This window comes from Lissotriton vulgaris, chromosome 4_1, assembly GCF_964263255.1.
Source record: "Lissotriton vulgaris chromosome 4_1, aLisVul1.2, whole genome shotgun sequence".
Lineage (NCBI taxonomy): Eukaryota > Metazoa > Chordata > Amphibia > Caudata > Salamandridae > Lissotriton > Lissotriton vulgaris.
This window is the reverse complement of record NC_141691.1, coordinates 307,096,502-307,120,627: the sequence shown is the minus strand read 5'-3', so window position 1 is coordinate 307,120,627 and position 24,126 is coordinate 307,096,502.

The following is a 24,126-nucleotide window of genomic DNA, read 5'->3' as shown; positions in this document are numbered from 1 at the left end:
GTTTGTTTTATGATAAGCAATTTTGATATCTCCATAATCAGTTTTTGGCCCTTCCGTGTTAGGGGCACTAGGCCCACCCACACAGGCATACTCACAAAAGTGAGGTACCATTAATCTGGAGATTTGGGGGAAAGATAGGTGAGTGGAAGTTTGTGTTTCTCTGCAGATTCCAGAACTTTCCATCACAGAAATGTGAAAAAACAATTTTTTTTCTCACAAAGGTGGAGGTGTGCAAGGGATTCTGGATAACAGAACCTGCTGAAAGACACACAAATCACCCTATCGTGGATTCCCCTAGGTGTCGTTTTTAAAAATCTACAGGTTTTCTAGGTTTACATAAGTGCAGGCTGAGCTAGGCCCAAAGTCCACAGCTAGGCAAATTGCTAGAAAGGTCAATTTTCAGTGCAAAAATTGTGATGTGTTTACATTGAGTTTTTGGCCGTTTCCTGTCATTGGCACTGGGCCTACTCATACAAGTGAGGTGCGGTTGTTATCAGGAGACTTAGGGAAAAGTAGGATAGTAGAGCAAGTGTTATTACCAGTTGTTTTTCTGTGCATTTTTTCCAGACAGTGTGTAAATAAAAGTCATTTTAAAAAATGACCTCAAATTCATATGCTCGTATGGGTACCAACAAATTCAGAGACTGGACATAACCACTGGTTCTTAAATCCATACCATGTTCCCATTTAATAAATATGTAGGTTTCCTTGATACCTATTTTCCCCTCTTTATATTTTACCAAATAAGTTGCTTTATAAGTACACAATGAAAAACCATTGTAAGGTGGAGCTCAGGTAATGGATGTGGGTACCTCAGGATCTTGGTGAACCTGCAAGCTCTATATATCCTCACAACCAGAAGTGTCCAGTGGACATCAAGGTATATTTTGCTCGAAAAAATTACCATAGTTAGAAGTCCCAGATGAAAATGTAGGCACAAATGTCGGGTTTTTTCAACTCAATTTTAATATTTTTTGTATTTCAACTGTTTATTTCTATAGAAACACCTTGAAGGAACTACACAAATGACCCCTTGCTGAATTTAGAATTGTTTCTGCTCTTCAGAAATGTATAGCTTTCCAATATCCATTATTGATTTCACACCCATTTCTACCACTAATTTGAACTAGGTTGAAAGTTAAATAAAATAGGAAAAAATACGCTATGCCAAAATAAAATGACAAAACAGTGTAGAAGAATTTGGTTTTCTGACCAACGTCTGCCTGCTCCTCAAAGCTGGAAAGATGGGGATTGTAGCTCCACAAACCCTGACATTGATATTTGTAGGAAAGTAGGATCTGCACCTATGGTTAACCCTACTTTTTGCTCAATGTAATGCTGTTACTGACCAGTCTGACTGGAATCCTGGCAGTCAGGACCCTGTCTCTCTTCTTTATCCTTTGAATGGTTATGATAAGAACTTAAGTACATCCCAGATTGGATACTGGGGTACCCTTATCAGTCCCTTGTATATGGAACTAAGGTACCCAGGGCATAGGTACCCCAGAGGTCCCCCATAGGCTGAAGGCTATAATATGCCACTTATGGGTGACCATTCAAACTATCTCCACGGGCCTGCCATAGCAGCCTGTGTAAGGTGATGCTAGCACCACTTACAAAAGATATAGGTTTCCCTGCACCTAAAACCTTTAAGTCACCCCTATAGCTGGCTGAAGGCAGGGTGCTTGGTTGTAAATGCGAGGGTGCCCCTGCATGGGCAGGACACACCTACAGCCTTTGGAGTCCATTCTCCTGGGTTGCTATTGAGCCAAACATATAACATATAGAAAGGCACTGCGTCATTACTCGATGACCATCTTGAAACTAGCTGTAATGAACCTTATTGTGTTTGGTATCAAACATGTTGGACTCATACCCCCACACAGTAAACAGTGTGAGAGGTCTGATTCCAAGCACTAAGCATTAAAGGTATTCCTCACACAATAATACAGTTGAACTAAGTACAAAGCAGAGGGCAGTCTTGATATACACACAGAAGAATTTCAGATTTAACAATGTACCTTTTTCCAAGAAAAGTTCTTTATTGTGTTTTTACAAAGATAAAATCCAGTAGTTGACGCATTTCGTCTCAGATAGGACTTCTTCAGGACTACTGAGAAACATATAGATACATTTTAAAATGTGTACACATACTGGAAGCAGACAAACAAAGACATTGAAATAAATATAACATTTAAGAACAGAAATGGAGTAAGCTGTATCTCTTCAAGTAAATCGTTTTTGACTGATCATCCTGTCAAGAACATAGATCTTCTTTTTTCACTAGTTAGCTTTACGTTTCTCTTTTTTATGTCTTGGAGAATGTAGTAATTGACCAGGAAGCAGACTCCTACTCACTACAAACAAAAGGTAAAGGTACCGGGAATTCACCCCGTAGCTGGGAGGTGCCGTGGCAGGGAGGAGCGAGAGAAAACACACCCCTCCCAGGGGGGAAAGCCGTAACACCTAAGCAATAACAACTAGTGCTAGCAACTAGTACCCCTTGCGAGAAACCGGCAACAAGAGCTAAGAAAAGCCGCCTTCAAGTGAAAGTTAAGGAAGAACACGCCCTTCTGTTAGCCCCTTGTGAACACCAAAAAACATTGCGTTAGGATTCTGCACAGATGCGATCAGGAACCATCCGCCAGGGGGCTACAGAAAGACCGCGAAGGAAACAAGGAAATTAAAACAAAAAACCTAATCGGAAATCACAAGAAGAGGACCTTTCACAAATTAGCATCGGTGAAAACTGAGCTGGCCACAGGGATAGGTTGGTCTCAGTCCCCACCCCACCAACAAAGTTAAATTTCAAACCGGTCCAGCAAACAGTGATCCAAAAATTATTTTTCCTAAAAGACCCCATGGCGGCAATGTACGCCCCCCCCAAAAGGAATTAGCTCTGCTGCCAAACCCAATTCAGCCGGCCAAATCACAACCTTCTTTTGGAGGTACTTCAGGTATCTTGGCCACCACATCTCCAAAAGAAATATTACCAGAGAATTAATTGGCTTATATAGACGGCAGGAAATTGGTATCAGTAAGAGCTCAGGTGCACCAGGTCGCCCCAGAAACGCCAGGACTAACCTCTAAACCAAATCCCTAAAAGTCAACCGAAGCTCATAAAGAAACTACTATAAAACCAGCAACAAATAATATCAGAGATTCCGTGGAATCCTTGGATCTAGAGGCCTCCACTGGGTCAAGCAGAGAGCGTGGAATTTCTCATTCCATGCTAGAAGGATCAATTCAGGGACAAGTCTATCCTTCACTCATCATAAATCTTAACGCCGGCCAACCCCCCACAGAAAACAAGAAACAGTGCCGAGTTAATACAAGATGGTCAAAGGAGGAAAAAATCGATCTAATAAAAGCAGCAGAAAGTGCAGCTTCAAATGAATTGCAGATTGGTAAATCGTTCACCAACACAAGTGAGGCGAACCTGATCGAAATTTTGGAGGACTAGAAGAGATGGGACAGGAAAAGGATCAACGTACTCCGACCCCAAAGAAAAGAACACCACAAGAAGAGCCATCTTGGTTTCGTCAACCCCCTGAATCCTCAAAGAAAACAAGACGCCAACTCGAAAGAGCTGCAGGAGGATGGCCACAGTCCTATAACAATCAAACAATTGATCCTCTCATCCCCTATCACCATCTCTTCCGGAAATGGGTCAAGTTCTGGTTCGCCAGCCCTGGCTAAAATAATGATGACAATCAAAACATGCAATGGGCCCAAACTTTGATCCACACCCTGGAACAATCCATAAAAGTACTAAATTTCCAATCAGACAAAATGGATGTTCAAATTGACCTCATCAATCTTATAGCCAGCCACATTTCTGGAGTAAATAAAAAACTAGATGTAATAACAGCGTTATTAACAAAAAAAGGAACTCTGGACCAGCTAATAGAGTTAAATATTCAACCAGCATCATGCCCTTGCAGCCCTATAATTGAGAAACTGGCAACACTACCAGAACTCCTAAACAATGTTCTAGGGGCAGCAAAACAGACCTTTAATACTCACATCCAAGGAATCTCCCAAAAATCGATTGCGCAAGAGCAAATTGTTCATCTCCCCAAAGCCAAAAACAAGGAACTAAATCATACCAGTGAGGCACAATTAAAATCAGAGCCAGAGACAAATCAAAGTCAATGCGAAGCCAAACAGAGGCATTACAGACAACAACAAGGGCGGGAGGTAAAACTACAAAACGGGAAAGAAAGCGCACAAGGAAGTCCAGGCTAAAATATAACAAACAACCAAGCCTTGCCCAGCTCACATTATTTCCTCTCTTTGCACCAAAATTAATGACGAAAATGAAAGGAACGCCACTATCCCCACCCGTGGCAGGAAGTGCTGAAAGAAACCAAGCTCACTGTTCGCAGACCTCCTATACAAACAGTCAATGACTAAGTCACGTGGTAAAAGCTCAGACTGCTCCCCAAAACAAACATGGAGCCAGAAGCCCAACCTTTGAAGATAAAGTGACTGGGAAAATAACCTTGGCTGGGCAGCAACTAAAGATGCTAATACTACACGACAATGTACAGGCTGAACCATTAGTTATAAAAAATCAGCAATCATTGGGAAGCAGCAATCCAAGGGGTGGCAAAGTACAAAGTAGTCAACAAAATGCACTCCAACAAGCAGAGACACATCAAGGGCCCAACTTAGCAGAGCAAAAGCAGCACTCAGATAACAGGTCGGAGGTCACAATGACAACCATCTCTCAAATTCCCCCCAAATCAATTGCTGTAACAATAAGGGGAAAGGACCGCCACTGTAAGCTTTCAGTCCAGGATCAAGCGGATCAACAAATAAGGATGTCGGCCCGAAAAAAATCAGGCCCACTATGCGCCAATCAAGAGACATGAATCCAACTCCCGCCAGAGTATGAACAAGGGAGCAGGCAAGAACTGCCGCTAAACTTCACAGGAATAGGGGGAAGGAACGAATGTGCACCATTGTCACGCGAAAAGCAAGTCGAATTTGACGAGTGTGAATTGAAGCTGTCTTTTATTCCGGAATACTCATCAAAAGGGACTTAGGATATGCTCAACAGGGGGAACCTTTTGAGACTCTTCCACGAAATCCCCGAGCTAAAAGGAATCCGTTCGAGTGACCTAATTTCGGTGGAATTAAAGGAAACCCCGGGAAGGGGGTAGAGGAGTCGCTGACAACTTGGTCGTCCAAGGACCTGGTGGACAACATTGCAACAATGAGCGGAAGATTCGAGGCATGGGGCATCAGGCTTCAACGTCTAAGGTATCCATATCCCTTCCTCAACAAACTAAACAAAGGGAAAACCCCAGGTAAACTCCAGCCCACATGCTTACGTGGAGCACGTTCCAACTCACCAACACTGCCCCTGCAAAAGAATATGCCCGCAAAAGCGAAGGTCTGGGCACTACCGGGGAGGCCTACAGGAAATCAAGAATTGGGCCTGGATCTCAAAAACGCTGAATGATAAGCACTCCTAACCAAGGACGAAAAATACCAGAAATAGCAAGGGAACACAACAAACAAATTAACATCTCACTCTGTTCATGGAATGTGCATGGTTTCAGGGACATGGGCCAAGATCAAGATACCGCAACCTTTTTAACGCAACAACAAATAATTTTGCCCCAGGAAACATGGAACATAGGGGCAACCTCAATACCTGGTTTCATTGAACATCATTGCCTGGCAGAAAGACATTCTAACTATGGTCATCCGAGAGGGGGCTTATCAATTTTTATAACTCAAAAGTTACATTGGGAAACAGAAGAAATAGACACAGCGGCAAACTAGATCCAAGTGATCAAGGTAACCGGCAAGGAACAAAGTACACAACTCTTCCTAGTAAATGTTTACATCCATCCAGAGAGAAAGAAGCAGAATAGAAAATACGTAACTCTAATAAAATTATTAAATGCATTGCTAAAAAGCCATACAAATTCCCTCATGGTGATTGCTGGTGACTTTAATACCAATCTTTTTAGCGTCCAAATGGGGAAGAAACAGTAAAGCTCCACAGGGTGCGTCCGACTTTGTTTGCAAATTAGCAGCACTTGACCTGATAATCATGAATGGCAAACCCGAGGGGGATTCGCCCCCTGCGGCAACATACTTGAGTGGAAAAGCCGCCTCTACAATAGACTTTATAATAACTAGCAATAATCTGTTCTCAGAGATAATCAGTTTCAGAATAATTCCACGAGCAGAAAGCGACCACCTGCCGCTGACTTTGAACCTGAAGAACAGCACAAAAATTGCTCAAAAGCGCAAAGCCATCATGCAGCAGCCAGAAACGTTTAATTTACGCAAAGTAAAATGGCGAAGATTGGCCCCACAATTCATAGAGGAGAAAATAAAGGCCTATAACGAGACCCAAGGCCCAGTACAAGAACAGGCGCACGTAAACCATTGGGAGCAATTGGCCGAACACTTGCTTCAAACCTTCCCGGCTTCCCATCCACATAGGTCAATAAAAACACTCAGAAGGGAGCCTTGGTTCAATCCTGATCTCAAAATGCGCAAAAGAGAGAACGCGAGAGAAGTGCGACACCTATTCCGTAAGGGAGAAAAGGGCCTAAAGCAAGAAAAAACAAAATTGCAAACACTAAGGAGTGCTTACAGAAAGAACTTGGGAAAAGCAAAATCAGCGTATAAAGAATCAATCTGGCAACAACTATTAATAGCCAGCAAAAACCCAATAGCAGCGATTTCTGGGGGATCATTAACACATTAACAGCTGGTCAACACTCCAGCAAGAGGCAGGAATCGGCGCAGAAATCTGGATAGATCGCGTAAACACCCTGTTCAACAATCCCACGAGGAGTCCAGAACAATTACATCAGGGGCCACACCATGACCAAATGCTGTCCAAGACGGATCCAGTTACGCTACACCAAAAGATAATTCACTCCATCTGAACTCGTTATTCAATGAACAAAGCCCCTGACTAACATGAAAGACCTAAGCAGACTTATAAATAAAATAAAGTCTGATGGAGCGGCTGGGCCAAATGGAATACCAAATGCAATTTTCAGGAACAATCCAGAGATGTGGTCAGAAATCCTTACCCCAGTCTTCAATGAGATTTACAAGTTTTCTAACATCCCAGTTTCCTGGAGGGGGACTATCATCCACCCCATATACAAAAAGGGAGATCATGGCAAGCCGGGGAACTACAGACTAATCTCTTTGATTGACGTGGAGGCAAACCTTTATGCTTTGTCCCTATTGATCCACTTACAAGCCTGGATGGAGGAAAAAAACATCATCCCCAAATTCCAAACAGGATTCAAGCAAGGCATGGGCACTCAATCGAACCGCGCAACTTTAGCCCTCCTGACGGGACAGGCGCAAAGAAGGAAAGTCCGCCTCTTTGCCTGTTTCGTGGACATCAAATCTGCATTTGATAGAGTGAGCCGGAGTCATTTATGGACCAAACTCAAAATATTGGGCCTTCCAAACGCACTCCTCTCTATCATAACCTTGTACTCTGATACTTGGACAAGAGTCAAACTAGGAAACGGGCTGAGCACCACCGCAAGTATCTACACTCAAGGCGGGTTGAAGCGACCTCTCCGTTCGTCCCAGGACAACTTCATCCTGCCGGCAAAGTATAATCTGAAGACAAAGGGAGCCAAAACCCTAAGCTACTTGGCCACCAAGGCATGGAACAATCTGCCCAAACACCTCAGGCAACTATCGCAGGAAAAACCATTCAGAAAGGTCCTTAAGACTTGGATCTTCAGCCTTCCCGATGATCTCGCTAAAGCTGCCATCTAACTCCCTCTCTGCTCCCAGACCAGTTATCAAGAACTCTCAGCGCCATGATGCTCCTTCCGGAGCGAACGCCGCGCTTTACAAATACCCCTACAAATACAAATACAAATACAAATACAAGGCTGCGTTTTGGCCCCCAGCCTTTTTTACCTGTATTTATCAGATATTGTCACACATTTTGAAACCCCAGATTGCCACCCCCCGAAATTGGCCAACGAGCCACTCGCAATCCTCCAATACGCAGACGACATCGTCCTGTTGAGCCAAACCCCAGTGGGGTTACAGAGATCAATAAATACCTGGCAGCCTACTTAGACACAGAACAGCTGGAGATAAATAAAGATAAAACAAAAGTTGTCCGCCTTATTTGACAGTAGAAAACTAAACTTTAAATGGATGGTCAAGGGGGCTCATGTAGAAGAACAAAGCTCATACTCATATTTAGGGGTAACAATTGGGCAGTGTACAAGCCACAAAGAACACAAACTGGCTCTTATAGCAAAGACTCAGTCTCTGATCTATGCTTATAGATTGATGCGGAGAAAACTGGACTGCCCAAATCATTCTCACCTGTTAAAAGTAATGGCTGCCCAAATTCAGCCCAGTTTGTCCTATGGCCTGGTTCCCTGGTGTGGCAAAGACTCGAATTTACAGAACGAGTTACAGTCAAAAATGTACAAATTGGTTTTTGATTTGCCAAAATGCGCCTCACCTGCCCAGGTAAGACTGGAATTTGGGCTCCAGGATCAAAAATACAGGGGAATGATCAACTTTATTAAATTCTGCCACACTCTCCGATCATCCGAAGAGGGCACATTGAACAGACTCTGCTGGGACGAAGTTAGGTCACCAAAGGTGCAAGAAATGCCAAACTCTTGGGGTAGCTTCCTGAGTACCTCCCTGGCCATTTTGGAACTTCAACCAGCATGGGAAATTACGATGGATAGAGTTTCTTTTAACAAAACAGTGAACGTCGCTAACAAAAAGAAATCTTTATTGGAATATAAAATGGCGCTTACAAAGAGGCGGCACGGAAGGACAGTTATAAACTCATATAGGACATCAAAGCCACAAGCCTACTTGTCTGCCCATTTCAGTACTTATTTAAAGATGTGTTTTTTAAAGTTCAGGATGGGTGTGCACGACTTCAAGGACTTATCTCCCTCATGGATGCCAGCTTTTAAAACAGAAGCTTGTCGGTTATGTGGATTCAAAAAAGAAACCCTGATCCATTTGTTATGTGCTTGTCCAGCCATGCTAAGCTAAAGGAGACAGTACCTAAAGGCGATTTTCATCAAATTGAACATTTGATCTATTAGACAAGCAGTGATAAGCTGGCTGGAGGGTTCATCATGCATCCTGGCCTGTAGAGGAGTCAAATATATGAAACTTGTCAATAGTTACCTATTGCAAGCAGTCACAGACTAAATATAATCTCGTGAAATACCTCCTCACACCTTTCATTGGGGGTACATACTCGTTATTTCTCTCATGTAACTGGATTTTAAAACTGTATTGTACAATTTCTTCTTTTTCGCTCATATAATACCAATCTCAGCTGCATGTGCAGATGTATTTTATTTATTCTTTTGCTAGGGGGTTTTTTGTAATGATTTTAAATAATCAAGCAATAAACGTAAACTGATATAAATAGAAGAGGGAATAATTAAACACATTACTACAATACCATCCCTTCTTCCAAAATAAAAAAAAACGAAATAAAAACATTAAACTCTATACATTGCAGGTTTAACAACGAAACAACGACACAGGAACTCCTTCTGACATTCCCTGGGACATATTCTGTCTTGACAGAAGAGTAACCATGTTGCATGGAGGGTAAATTCGGAGCAGAACATTGAACTTTGGCAACCTAGCTTAGGTTCCACCAAAACCCTCCTTTGACTTGAGCAGCATTTTCCACAATAATAATTACTTTGACTGGTGGACTAAATTTACTTTCACCCTTGTTGACATGCACCGACTTTTTAATTTTAACAATATCCCCAAGATTGAGGACATGATCTTTGAACCTCGCTTAGAGTCAAAACAAGCTTTTTGCTTAGCTTGAGTGGAAGAAACATTACCTTTCACAATAGACATCAATTTCAAAATATCTGACTCAGCATTAACCTACTTGGAAATCCACCCTGGATGAAAAGATGTATTAGGCTTCCTTCCCCTCATCAGTTTGAAAGAAGGAACTTTGGTGGATTAGTGTGGGGTGGTTCTATAAAACTATATCATGCTGTTAATAGATTTAGTAATATCAAGGTTGCTGGTTTTAGCCCATTTTACGCAGTCGGTTTATCCTTTCAACCAGTCCATTCCCTTGAGGATGGCAAAGAGCAATTTTTAAATTTCTCACACCTGAAACAGATAAAAAGATTCAAAGTCTCTACTGACAAACCGGTTTCTGTTGTCGGAAACAAGTATCCTTCTCTAGACCAGACCTTGCTTAAAAAATCCATAACACTTTTAGTGTCGGCCTCCTTGACCAGCTTCTACTCTTGTCACTTAGAGGCATAATCAAAGAGAACCAAAATAAATCTTGAATTCCCACTAAGAGTATTATAAGGTCCCAAGACATCCACACCCAGTGTCACCCAAGGACGATCAGGACACTCCACAGGTATGAGAGGAGGAACAGCGACTTCAAGGGATTTGTCCGATGACCTGCAAATATAGCAATCCATCATAAGCTCATCTTCGCCTAAGCTTTTCAGGTAAACCCTTGATCATGCCCTTTAAGGTATTGTTAAATCTTTCAACTAGACCATTGCACTGTGGATGGTAGGGTGTGGTGAACTTGTAGTTCACTCTACACTTTTTCCACATAGCAGTCAAACATCCAGACATAAAGTTTGCACCTCTGTCTAAGACAACCTTCTTTGAAAAACCCACTCTTGAGAAAACTCCCAGGAGGGCTCTTGCCACAACAGGTGCTGTTGTGGTCCTTAGGGGAATAGCTTCTGGGTATCTGGTGGCATGATCCACTACCACCAGAATAAACCTGTGCCCAGATGCTGTTTGGGGATCCATTGGTCCAACAATGTCTATATCGACTCTTTCAAAGGGAACCCCCACCACAAGTAATGGTATTAGGGGGGCCTTTGTGGTGCCACCTGATTTGCCACCGGCTTGGCAGGTGACACAGGAGCGACAAAACTCCTTGGGATCTTCTGACATGTGGGGCCAGTGAAAGTGAGGGACGCGCCTGTCCCAAGTCTTGTTCTGGCCAAGGTGTCCTGCTTAGGGAATATCATGGGCTAAGGTAAGAAGGAAGCCCCTGAATGCCAAATGTATGACCAACCTCCTGGAAGCACCAGGCTTGGGGTCTCTAGCCTCTGAATACAGGAGCCCTTCACCCCAATGCACTCTATGGGTACCTGTAGCATTCTCAGCAGCCTCAGAAGCAGCTTGCTGTCTGAGGGGTTCAAGAGAGGGGCAGTCCAACTGCGCCTGCCTCAGATCTGCCCTTGAAGGTCCCCCTGTCCCAAGAAACTCAACCTGATCAGGCTCAAGCTCTTCTAGGACAGTTCCTTCTTGGGCCTCACAGTCAGTTTCCTTGGAAGGCTGATCCTCATTCTGAGGCAAGGGGGAAGGCACTGCCTTAACCCTACTGTTCTTTCTCTTGGTAGGCAACTGGTTCATCATTTCAGGATCCAGGGCCTGTTCAGTTTTGCACTTTTTGGCCTGTGACCTGGTCACAGCAAGGACATACGCTAATATACCTAAGATCTCTGCATGAGTCATATACTCCACTTCAGGCCAGACTGAAGATTCCAGATCATTGCCAAGCAGACATTCTACAGGGAGGTCTGAACTAACAACAACTCTTTCGAGGCCAGTTACCCCTCCCCAGAAGAAGTTAACAATTGCCATATTATGGGTGGTAGTGACATTGCTTGCATTGGTCACTAGGTAATTCTCACCTAGTATAAACTGCCCAGGGTCCACAAAGTTGGGCGTCACCATTGTGACACTGGCACCTGTGTCCCTGTAGGCCTAAGCCACTTTGTTATTAATCAAAGGAGTCTGTCTGTACTTGTCCAGGTTACTGGGGCTCACATTAGAGGACATAGCCATGTCCACATCACAGACAATAAAGACTTGAGTTGGTATTCTGACTAGTCCATAATCTACCTCAGTTCACAGGGTCAACCCTATTACACCCTTCTTTTGAGAACCACCACTATTAGCAGTACTAGGGGGAACAGTTGACTTAGGGGAAATGGTGGCTGGAGCTGCCTCCTTTTTGGTGCACTCACTGGTCCAGTGAGTATTAACCTTACAAAAGTTGCACCATGGTTTCTTTGGAACTTCTTTCTTTTTGGATTTCTTAGAACCCCCATCATTAGAAGCTTTTTTGGGGACCTGGCGAAGACTTCTGGCCTTTTGCTTTCTCCCCACCCTTTTGGTCTTGCTTCTTCTGATCACCACCTTGGTTCTGACCCATTTGTCTGCCTTCTTTCCCAATTCTTGGGGAGAGGTCAGATCAGAGTCAATCAGGTGTTGATGCAATAACTGGTTCTGACAATTATTAATAATTTGTTCTCTCATAATCAAATTATACAATCCTGTATAGTCTTTGACCTTACTGCCCAGCAACCAGCCTTCCAGAGCCTTAGTGGCCAATCTACAAAGTCAGTCCACTCCTGAGTCTGTGTCCTCTGGGTGTCTCTGAACAGCAACCTATACAGCTCAGTGGTTAAGCCAAAACCATCTATCAGAGCACTCTTCAGGACAGTGTAGTTGTTAGCATCCTAATCACTAACTGTGAGGAGCTTGTCTCTGCCTTTATCTGAAAAGGAGAGCCATAAGATTGCTGCCCACTGACTTTGGGGTACCTGATGTACTTTGCAGGGCCTCTCCAAAGCAGTTATCCACTTGTGGATGTAATCCCCACTCTTTTAGGGAGGGACAATCCTATTTAGGTTTTTAAGGTCATGAGACCTTTTCCTATCTCTAGGAATTATGCTGCCACCAGTGGGTTATAACCCACTCAACCGTTGCTCTCTTGCAAGAGTCAGGGTCTCTTTTGCAAGGGCACTTTCTTGCCTCTTGATCCTAAGATGTACTTCCTTCATCCTAGCTTTATGCACTCTTCTCTGAGGGGAATTCATCCTCCTTAGAGCTGAGACATTGGACCCTACTGAGTCACCAGAGTGGTTGGATTCACTGAATAGTGACCTTCTCCTCCTGTGCTCAGTGTTGGATCTACTTGGGTGTCTGGATTGGATCCTTCCTTCTCCAGTCCCATGTAGACCTAGGTTAACCAGATTCAGTTCCCTGACTTGTACCTGGTCCTCATCCTCTTCATCATCAGTGCCCCTTGATGTTCATCAGTGGGGTCTTCTGTTGAGGGATGGCCCCCCTCTGCACTACCTGTTTGATTTGGGTTTGATGCTCTTCCTACATCATTCTCAACTAAAATATCTACCAGGTGGTAAAAGTTTGGACTCTGTCCTTGTCTTAGCTTTCTCGCTGTACACAGACTTCTCAGTTCATGAAAAGTAAATGTGTCATTTTTAGAAGGGATCCTGGGAGGATCATCTTCTTGCAGAGGCACACTAGACCCTGCAGTCAAGGACATTTTTTAGTGAGGTGTGGTGTGTGCACCTAGCTACACTAAATGTTTTCCTACTAGAACATTTCTAGGAATTGTAGTCAGGATGTGCTAAGCCCTTTGCTGTACAACAACTAAGTTCAGTAGAACTTAAGTATTATAAGAACTTGATTTATATGTACCTCCAGGTACCTTATTGTGATATTTCAAATGATAACTCAAGATTATATGGTGAAACAACAGCAAGCTCCTATCCCATCCGCTGCACACCAATGTGAGAAATTCACCTGGCATATGATGTCCACTATTCTAGTGGGCACCTAGCACCAATCTAAACGACCCTTATTGATGGTAGTTGTAAAGTCAACCTTATAGACATGCTATCCTAGTGGTAGCATGGACCACCAGTCTTAGGCTAAAACTTCAGAGAGCATGTAAAGCAAGCGGTTTTACCAATTACAATCTCTTGAGTACCAAATGAAAGGACACCACACAAGGTAGAGATCAAATATATATGTATTTATTTCTAACACAACCCCTCTGAACTCTTTATGAGGTCAGAGATCAAAATACATCACAAGTTACTCATTAAGCATACTATAAGTTGCACAAATATAGTTCTGCCCTAGGGGCCTCACAAAACATATACTAAGTAAGTGGTATAAGAACCACTTCAGGAATAGTGAATAGGCCTAGGGCCTAGGGAATCGCTGGGGCTACACTAGACAACCAAAGGTTAGGAAGTAGGAGACCCACGGGAGACGCGTGCAGTGTCTAAACACAGTCGCGAGTTACCATTGACTTATAATGGAGAAGGAAGAAGTTACATAGTTACTGATTAAGGACACTTCCGGGTGGACTACGGTAAAACCCATTTAAACTAGGACACTTTGAAAGTTTCTATGGAGATCTACAACGGAGTGCTGCAGGCGACCAGAGGAAAAGTGTCCGGGTGAATCCAAGGGTGGATCGGAGACGAGAAGAACCTGAAAGCAGAGGGGACAGAGTCTGGGTCACTAGCTAGTGACCAGGAAGGAACCAGGAAGGAACCAGGCAATGTCGAGTTGATTTCAGGGGAAGAGGTGAAGCTTGTCTCTGCAGCCACGAGGACCAGGAGGTGTCGACGACAACCAGGAGCTGGATTCGAGCTGTTCCACAAAGGATCTAGTTGACTGCGGTGTCGGTATCCAGACTGGACCCAACAAGCCTAGGTAACTGTAATCCACGCAGGAAGTGAAGATTGGCATCAGGTCAGACCAGCAAGGTCTGGGGAGCTTCTCCTTTGGAGGAAAGCTGGGGCAAGCCTGTCGCAACCAGTCCAGTGGTGTAAATTCAAAGGTTCGCCTTCAGAGGGCTCACTAGCCAATGGGCTAGCAACTAGGAAGAGGGGTCAAGCTGAAATGCAGGAGCAGGCCCCACGTGGCACTCATGCAGAGTGGAGGGCTTAGATTTGGTGCAAATGGCGCTCAGGTCGGGGGCTTCCCAAACCCCAATGCACAACTGCGAGGGTGGATCAGTAGTTGCACTGTTAGCAAAGTGCAGGAAGTCCAGGGTGTCCCACGTCTCTCGTGTCCGCCACTGGTCTCAGCTATGATGTGGAAGTGGATCGGAGTCAGAGAAGTCTGGAAGTCCAGTTCCTGAGACGCTGAGTCTTCGGGTTCTGGCAGCAGCATTGACAAAGCAAACGGGCAGGTTACTGGTGGTGCCTGTTTGCACAGGGTGGTCACTCCTTGACCACAAGGGATATGTCTTCAGTCTTCTAGTCGATATAGAAAGTAGAAGGTCCAAGAGTTTTGTTTCAGAGTTTCAGTCCAGGATAATCTAAAGTCTCTAGACACAGCTCCTATCTTTATACTGATTTTAGGGGCTGGATTACCTGCTAGGTCCTTCCTATGGGTGGACCTGAGAAGGGGGTGGTTATACCCCTTTCCCTTTGTCCAGTTTCGTGCCAGAGCGGGGCTGGAGTGCCCCAGCAACTGGGTTGAACCGGGATGTGCATGGAGCACCTTGTGTGCCCCAGGTAGTGTCTGGAAAAGCATCTTTCCATTCAACCCACCCTGCCCCAATACACTACAGGCTGCCTGTCTGGGACGAAATGTGTTGGCTTCTGGATTTTATCCTTGTAAAACACAATAAAGAACTTTTCTTGGAAAAAGCTACACCTTGGAATCTGAAATTCTTCTGTGTTCAAATCAAGACGGCCTTCTGCTTTGTACTTAGTTCAACTGTATTATCGTGTGCGGAATACCTTCAATGCTCTATGTTTATTTGGCTCCTTTCAATTATGGAATGGAGAGGGGTGTACTCCTTGGTTTCCTGCACCAGCACTGACTTCCCAAATAAAAGATTGACAAGTGCTGACTGTCTTTGCCTCAACCCTCTGTGGCTAGTTTTAATTCATGATTCCAAGCACTGTAAAGGCCCTCCGTTATGCCCTCAGTGCTCCCGGTCCCAGTCTTCTAGACCCGGACAGCTCAACATGTGCTAGCACCTCCCTCAACAGGAAACCTATTGTCCAGGCCTCCCTTGCTGGAGTTTTGTCCAGCTGCAGGAGGTCAGACTCGTGTCTGTGGCAACAGCGTCCATTTTGTGATGCTGAGGCTATGTTTAACTTTAACCGGGTAAAGCAGTAACTACATGTCTTCTCCCTCTAGAAGGGTGGAATGCTACCCCCGCCGTCAGGACTGGCGGGGTGGTAGTATTCCAAAGTGTTTGACACCGTACACAACATGTTTTGATAACGCCAAACCAAAGTTAGCATTACCAGTGAGGATTATAATGCACTTAAGAGTATATGGTATGGCTATATCATAGAACAGCTATAAGGAGATGGTTCCGAAAGCTGCAGAAGGGCTCAGCTCATGCTAGAGAACCCTGTCGCATAACACAAAGCACTCTGCCTTCAGGATTGTCAAGGCCTGCCATAGGAGTGACTTATAGGTATATATGTGTCTATATATAAGGGTAGATATAGGCATACTATATCTAAGTAAGGGGTGATTACACCACCTTACCCAAGCTGAGTGATAAGCCTGTGGTGTCAGTTTGGATGGCCAGCCAGGGGTGGCATAATACATGCTGCATCCCCTGGTAGGTCTTGGATGCACCTATGCCCTGGGTACCTATGTTACACTGTACAGGGGCTCAAAAAGGTGACCCAATTCCCAATCAGGTATGTACCTAAAGTACATGGTATCAATTTAGAGAGAGAACAGCTGGGCTGTGGGTCTGTTTAGCAGGCCCACAGCCACACTAAAGTCAAAAAACAAGAAAATCACAGCAAAAAGTGGGGGTGACCATAGGAAGCAGACCCTACTCTCCTACAGTCTCATAAAAGGAGTCTTGCACGCTGGGTTGTCCACCTAACCAACTTCGTCGCCAATCACATGTAGTAATTGACGAGGAAGCAGGAGCTGTCTTGAGTAGTTTATTTGTAAGGTTACATGGAAGAGGAGCTAGCTTGGAAGCAGCCAGCTCAAACAGAAATCAACTCAAGAGTAAACCATACACATTCTAATGTAACTACGCAGCATAAGAACATTCTAAATGAGGTTTAGACATAGCAATAACACACTAACAATAATAGACAGATAATATAGAACTGAGAAAACTATATTTAGAAGAGGGAATAGCTAAACATTACTACAGAGGTTTACTGGAGTACCTAAGAGTCACAAAGATAAGAAAGTTCACATAACAACATACGTCCTCAGTATGAAAACGTCTTATCCCATTCCAGATTTCTTTACAAATATTTTCTATCCTGCGGATATACATTTAGTATGATGTATTTCTGTCCTACAATGATAACGAGTCCATATGTTTTTTCTGTACATTGTAATGTTATCCATACTTCTGTCTCATCAAGACATACAAAGTACAAGCAACTAAATACATTTTGTTCAGAGAGCTGAAACGGGTCTATGTGAAACATTTGGTTAGCTATTATGAAAGATGGGAACACAACATAGTCTGGGGATGAATTTTGGCCCACCCAAATAGTATATGAACTTGTCATGTAATGAACATTCGATTATCCTTAGAAGCATTATCAGTAAGATAAGAAGAGGAGACAAGACAAAAGGAACATATCATGTCTACCAAGTGCCATATGCTGATTTCATAGGATATTCAATGGCACATCATTTTTTAATATCATTACACCTTATCATTTTAACCCCATACAAAAATGAAATTCATAAAACGTAGTTTCAATTAAGCAAATCACAGCGTAAGATATTGTATAAAAACGTTAGGTACTGACAGTCATTTTCAAAAGAGAGTCGTGAAAGAATTTCATATTGGCAAAATTCGGGGACAAAGTATTACATATCAAAGTTAGCAAAAGATTAATATCGGATCAAATTGCACCATTGGGCCATGTTAGGAGACAAAATATTTCATATAAGATAGACCAATGAATAAAAAGACAAATTTCAAAGCAAGCATGATTGCATTTCTATTGTTGTATACATTGCCATGACTTTTCTGCCCATTACACAGTGCTTGCAACAACAGTTATTTTGTCCGAACAAATAGACAGTGGGGGTTCTTTCATATGGGTGGAGGGGCTACGCCCTCGTCCTTTTTCTGCCCTCTAATTTGTGCTTTTATTTTATTGTGCAATTACGACTACATCTACGAGTCAAAACAACTTTGTGCCAAAGTTCCAGCAATCAGACTCAGGCTGTCTGATGACTTCAAGCAGCGTTAGCAAGTCAGGTTTATGGCAGGCAGAATTCATGCACTCTGAGCATGCGCCAGTAACACAGATTTGCCAGCTGAGGAGCTCACAGCCCTGAGGGATGTGATTTCACCAGCTCGGCAAAGTTATTGAAGTCTTTGCGAAGGACCTCCCCTGCCAATAAAGCTAGCCCTGGGCGCTGTCGGCTTCAGCTCCGAAGAGCCAGGGCTACACACCAATCACAGTTGAGGAAGCCTCACTGTAGTGTTAACCGCACCCTACCCTGCCTGTGACCAATCAAATGATGGTGTCTGTCAGTTCCCTCCTACTGCTTGTTGGAGCGCGGGCCAGGGCACATTTGAAGTTATTGGTAGCTGGCTGTGCACTGTGAAAGTTGTGCTGTGATGGTGCATGCACCTCAAAGTGGCACCATGCAGATTTTGCGTCCATTGTAATGTACACCAAACATCAACCACCCAGGCACAGGAGGTGGTCTATTGGAGGAATTACTGCGGCTACTGCCGCTGCTGAGGAGGACAAAGAACGGCGCCAGAGAGAGATCTGCAGTGTCTCTCCTTGCCATGTACTTGTGGGACGGTGAGGGGAAATATTCCCGACATTGGAGCTGCTTTCCACCATTAGACCCAGCGAGAACTTCTTTGTGATGAGTGTGTTTATCCGTTTGCAGCGAATAGATTGAAGTAAATGATGGGTGCACTGAAAAGGAATGCAGCAGCCCATGACCGGCTTACTGCCAAGGCGCTGGGGGCTTCCAGGCCTGGGAGCAGCCACCTCACTCGGGCTGGAGAGGTTTGTCTTGTGAGCATGCTGCTAGTCGAGGACAGCTTATGAGTGAAAATGAAGACTGCAGTAGGTTGGTCATTAGCAGCTTGTAAGGCTCAAATTGGCTGCGTTCCCCACAATTTAAATTTATTTAGTGCATTTTTACAATTCCCAGGACACACGTGATGGTCTGGATGCACATTCTTGTCAGAACGGCAGGGTTCATGTTCAAAAATTCCACATGCCTTCCTCCGAGCCACGGTCACCCATTACAGTTGGGCTGCAGAAACAACAGGTAGGCAGACTACGGGGGTTAACTTATGCCTGCACAAACCTGCCTTAACTTTAGGCATATGTAATTGGATCCCTCCTCCTACACCTCTCTTGATACGGGACATGGGCATAAACCTTCTTTTAATTCTCTCTTCCTGTGTGCCTCAATGTATATTCTTTCATCAACACACCCTTCTTGCTTTCTTTTACTTATTTCAGGGCCCGCTGCTATTTAACATACCGCATTTCTGAGCCTTGCTATCGAACCACATGCCCCAGGAAGGTTGAGAAGCAGACCTACCGCAGTGCCACCTGAGGTTTACCAAGCTTTATTTTACTGGCTTCAAGCTTCGGTTTTACTGGCAGAAGGCGTGGGGGCTGGCCTTCACAACAATGCTTAAGGAATCGATTTTGACTGTGGTGCGCGGGCTCAGGTTTAGGTTCACACATTGCCCGAGTTGTTGTAGGGTTGGCAAGGGCTCAGGGCCTGTTCTAATGGCTCTTGCCTGTTTGATTTTCAGAAAGGAGGCGTTTCATCTGCAGGTCATATCTGATTCGGCTTGAACGGGGTAATTTTCACACATTTGGAGTTGTAATCCCATACAGTAGACCTGCTTTTCACACGTTTATTTTAGGCACCATATCAAGATTGTGTGAGTCTGGGCACATTACTTAATATCCCTGTGGCTACAAAAGCGAATGTAATAGCTGGTGTTCATGTAAAGCAAAAATACTTTCAGGTTGATATCACGCCATATAAAACTGCAAAAAACAAAACAAAAACCTGTAAAGCAACAAGTAATAGTTGCTTACCTTTACTGGCCAGAGAGTCTTTGCCATGTTGTGGCATTTTGATTGCATAAGTACACAAAGGAGCACACAGGGTTAGGGGTGGAGACATAATAAGAGCTACAATAGGCCAAAGCCTAAATATTAGGTCTGGTAACTTTTTATCTTCTCTTTCCATGTGTACTTGCCCTGTACTGTACACATTTCCAGTCCGGGTTGAAGTCCCCTCAGATCTGTGCAATTAATTTTTGTGTTTATAAGCCCCATTGGCGCTGGTTTGCAATGTTGTGCAGCAGCCCTATGACACAACTAAACAAAGCACTTTTTTCTTTAGTGTGTCTTAGAAATAGAAAACCACAAATAAGTCACAGCACATTGACACACAAGTTCTTTGAGGTAAAGCTCATTGAATCACATGCAGGATTTAAAAAAAATGCATGTTTACTTATTTATTTTTCCAACTCAGTTGTTTGGCAATCATTGTAGTGGTTTTTATATAGCACCATTGAAACCCATTGCTCAGTGATAGATTGCTTTACACAGAAAATAGTTACTTTAATAGAAATGAGGCATAGGTGAAGACAGAGCAATCAGATTTTTTAAAGGTACAGTAGGGATCAGATTTACAACATTATGCAAACCAATTCTGGGAGTGGTGATGAGGATGGGTGGGTTTCAGCGTTCATCTGTCTAGGATCAATTACATGGTTATTAGGCTTTTACTGTTTTTAATATGGCCTGTTCTCTTATTTTAGGTTTTATATGTGTACTGTGTTGGCTTACGGAGCATAGAGTGCTCCTACCATCCTTCATTGTGCCCCTTTATTGTCATTCTTTAAAAAATTGTCTCTTAGAACTTCAGTGATTGCTACTTGATTCAGATGGGTCTATAATGTTTTATCCACTTTTGACAGATGGAAGGCAAAGTTGTCCACTCAGATAATCCAGATATTGGGCCTGCAGTTTGCAACCAGAGATGTGAAGTTTAACCTTAAGTCTATTTTAAATGCTGAATGTAGTACCCATTAGTTCTTTCTTTTAAGAGAAATAGGGATTATTAGATCTGTAGGTTAAACACCTACTGCATCGCATTGCATTATCAGCTCAAGTGAACCCCCATGTTGTTCATTACGTGACCACAACGAGGCTCTGAAAGTTTGTTTACCTGACAAGTGGTGTGAAGGTGAATAAAGTAATGACGCATGATGTTTGCTTCTGGCAGTCACTGCACGAGGTGGCACTAGTCTCCTTCGTGTGTGAAAATTCCGGAATATCACTTTTGTTTTCTTATTGAGATCTAGAAGAGCAAGGAGCAGTGATTAATTTGGAACACACATTGGTGTCGGTGCCCAAAATGCTTCTAAGGAGGCCGCCCCCACTTTTAACCCCTGGTGTGGCCCACATTCGAATGGATCAATCAAACGTGACAGCCTCATGAATGCAATAACCTCTTAGTCGACAAAGGCATGTGGCAATCCATCAAGACATGAAATAAATCAGAAGAAAATCTGCCAACCGCAAGGCTGTCTCTGCCCAGCAAGAATCTGATGCAATATTAAACCATTCATCGAGGTTATGTCAATGAGAATATGAGAAAGAATTCTGATGCTACTTTTCTGATTGATCCCTTGTTGGGTTATTGCTCGAGGAGCTAGGGAGTTTGATGTCAAATGCTGCTGTCTCAGCTGGTGATTTCTGTTTGAACAGCCTGTCATCTGCTTTCTCTGCAAACCGATCCAGGATAAAACTATGAAGGAAAATTGAACATGAATTGTATTAACATGTGTACGATTTCCTTCAACACTGTGCATAAGAAAGGACGAGGAGGTAACAACTGAGAACTGCATACAATTAGCAATGTTTTTTTTTTACATGGAGCAGAATATTCCCACCTTAATCGGCTATATTCAAGGGCATGGAATTATGGTACAGGGGAGGGCTAAATAATGCGGCTGAGTTGACAAAACTATATGCCAAGAAAAGGCAAATTATGTGGCTTAACCCCCTGGCTGCGGCCAGAATTCTGCTCCTGTGCGGCACATTCCGATCGCAGGCGTGGTCATGACGGCTCCCGGCCGTTATCAGCACATGCCCACCGTAACTGATTATGACCGGGAGCCGTCATCAGCACCGAAGGGGTTAATGTGGCACATTGTCTGATTATATTACTTCATACTGTTGTCATTTTTTGCACATGTTAATACTGGGCAGAGGTTTGACCACATTAGTACCAGATTACACACAAATAGAGCAATAATCAGCTGAAGGGTAACCAGTCAACCTTTGTGTGAATGGCTTTCAAGTGTGATGAGCTGTTTAGCTACGCTTTTAGTAGTGTGGAAGCGTTACAAATATATACTTTTGTGCATTAAATAATAATGAATAATAATATTTTGATGTTACCATTGAATCTGAGTTTTGCTATGCATTACCTTGACATGCTGATTTACTGGTGAGTTTTGTGGTACAGTACTTACTATGATTGTGATTCTTACAAAAACCGAATGGAGCCTAAAACAGTACATCCTGATACTGTGACGAGCTGCTCTTTGGTGGTGTGATGTGTCTTATGATGTTACAAGTTGCCTTGAGCTCTGATGTTGTGATGGGTTGCAGTGAGCCATGATGTGATGCAGTGGTGTGCCTTGGGTTGTGATATTGTATTGAGCTGTGATGGGTTCATATGCTATGCTGGGTGCTATGTTCTATCTTGTTGTGCTACATAGTGTATAGTGATTTTTTATAGATTTGAGAACTGCCAAACATTTCTTCTTGCAACCTTGAAATTTCTCACAGAAAACTATAACTAATGTGAAGCTTAAGAAACTGTAAAGCTGATCTTTTGGTGTACATCAGGACGTTGTATATAAGTGTATGTCTGATATGAAACCTCACTGATCACATATGTCACTGCCTTATTGATGTCCCTGCATTGGCCACCAGCCAGACATGGGATCCAGTTTAAGACCTGCTGTATCTGCATTAAGGTCGTGAATAGCATGGGTCCTTGCTTTGTGGACAGAAGAGTCAAGAAATATATCCCTAATCTTATTTTTAAATAAACGTAATGGAAGCTGTAGCTTCTCTGTACAAGTTCCTGTCCTATGGAACTCTCCCAGATATCTTACGCCATGTAGGTAATTTTATTCGGTCTAGGAAACACTTGAAGACAGTGCTCTTCAAACAAGCATTTCACTGTTTACCATCTTCTTTAGTTTCAAAATGCTATATTTGGATCCCCCTTTTTTCAACAATTTGCAGTAAATATCTGGTGTAAAACCCAATATTTGAATACATTTTTTTTCAAAATTTTCTTGCGAGGGGAGACCCCCCCCCCCTGCACCCTCTTTTTGCAGTTCAGGATCGCACGCTTCGCTTGCTCGCCGCACCACTTTCAAAATCCACCAGCCGCCACTGCAAATAGATATAAGATGGTGCTGTGCAATGTATATATTCTTGTGGCCAGCATGATTTATACAGTACATTTTCAAATACGTACACTCAAAGATGGCGTGGATCTCTAAAGTGTATTATGCTATGTAGCGAATGTTGTCAGTTTCCACTCTATCAGGTGTTTCACATTAGGAGATATGTATAAATTGTCCGTGGAGATGCAGTCTGTTTCACCCCTTTCAGGCAGACGCATCGACGAACGGACAGCTTTCCGTTTATCAAGCCATAAGAAGTAAAGGCCCGATTCACAGAACTAACTTAAGACAAAATCCTAAACTTACTACCATTTTCGTATTCACAAAAGGCACTTACTCATTTTGGTATTCACAGAAGACACTTACTCATTTCGGTATTCACAGAAGTTAGGAGTCCTAACTTTAGGACTCCTAAACGCCTTCTGTGAATACCGAAAGTCCGAAAGTTAGGATTTTTTTCAGTTTAGTAGTAGTAAAGTTAGGACTCCTAACTTTAGGACTCCTAAATGCCTTCTGTGAATACCGAAAGTCTTAAAGTCAGGATTTTTCTCAATTTAGTTGTAGTAAAGTTAGGACTCCTAACTTTCGGACTCCTAAATGCCTTCTGTGAATACCGAAAGTCTTAAAATTAGGATTTTCCTCAGTTTAGTAGTAGTAAAGTTGAGAAAAATCCTATTTTTAAGACTTACGGTATTCACAGAAGGCATTTAGGAGTCCTAAAGTTAGGAGTCCTAACTTTACTACTACTAAACTGAGAAAAGTCCTAATTTTAAGATTTCGGTATTCACAGAAGACATTTAGGAGTCCGAAAGTTAGGAGTC